At 64.3% G+C, this 1167-nt stretch overlaps 1 protein-coding gene across 1 annotated transcript in view; it reads left to right on the top strand.

Moving 5' to 3' along the window:
- PPP1R10 (protein phosphatase 1 regulatory subunit 10) overlaps window positions 1-1167 on the top strand; it is a 17015-nt gene that overhangs the window by 10541 nt on the left and 5307 nt on the right. The window lies entirely within an intron of this gene.

Here is a 1167-nt window from a genome sequence, read left to right as displayed (position 1 = left end):
TGGGGCTGCCCTTGGCTTGGGGACACAATGGGGGCACACTTGGGGACACTCCTCAGTGTCCAGGCAGGGACATCGGGGTGCACTTGGCTTGGGGACATGATGGGGACACAGCTGGGGACACTGTCCCCTGCCCCAGGGGGGGACATGGGGCTGCCCTTGGCTTGGGGACACAATGGGGACACTGTCCCCTGCCCCAGGGGGCACATGGGGCTGCCCTTGGATGGGGACACACTTGGGGACACTCCTCAGTGCCCAGGCAGGGACATTGGGGTGCTCCCGGCTTGGGGACACAATTGGGGACACAGCTGGGGACATTGTCCTGTGCCCCGATGTCGGGGTGCTCTTGGCTTGGGGACATGATGGGCACACTCCTGGGGACACTGTCCCCCACCCCAGTGGGGACATGGAACTGCCCTTGACTTGGGGACATGATGGGGACACCATCCCCTGCCCCAGTGTGACACTGGCGTCCCCTCGGCTCGGGGGTGTGCTCCAGGCGGTGTTGGGGACACTGTCCCCCACCTCTGGGTGACGTGGGGTCCCCTCACCTCCGGGGGGGGACACACACGGATGGACACACACGGGACGTGCCAGAGACCCTGGGGTTCCCCTTGCTTTGGGGACACGCTCGGGGTGACACTGGGGACCCGAGGTGACACTTGGGGTCCCCTGGGCATTCCTAAGGACCTGTCCCCATCTCTGGGGACAGCTGGGGACCTTGTGTCCTCAGGTGGCATGGGGAGGGGGGGGGTGGTATCGGGGTCCCCTCTGGGGACGAGTTGGGGACACTTGGGTACCCCATGGCTTCTGGGGTGACATGGGGGGCGCTATGGGGAGGTCCCCTTGATTTGGGGACAATATCTGGGGACAAGTTGGGGTCCCTATGTCCTATGGGGTGGCACAGGGGGGTATCAGGGTCCCCCTGCTTCGGGGACAAGATCTGGGGACACGGGGTGGGTATTGGGGTCCCCTTTTTTGGGGACAGTTGGGGATCTTGTGTCCTTTGGGGTGGCATGGGAGGTCTATAGGGGTCCCCTTGGTTTGGGGACAAGATCTGGGGACATGGGGGGTACTGGGGTCCCCTTTTTGGGGGACAGTGGGGGACCCCATGTCCTTGGGTGACATGGGGCAGGTACTGGGGTCCCCTCGGTTTGGGGACAAGATCTG

Source organism: Egretta garzetta, unplaced genomic scaffold (genome assembly GCF_000687185.1).
Source record: "Egretta garzetta isolate BGI_Z169 unplaced genomic scaffold, ASM68718v1 scaffold720, whole genome shotgun sequence".
In the NCBI taxonomy this organism is placed as follows: Eukaryota; Metazoa; Chordata; class Aves; order Pelecaniformes; family Ardeidae; genus Egretta; species Egretta garzetta.
Note: the sequence above shows the minus strand (reverse complement) of the source record. Positions and strands in the feature narration are given on the sequence as shown.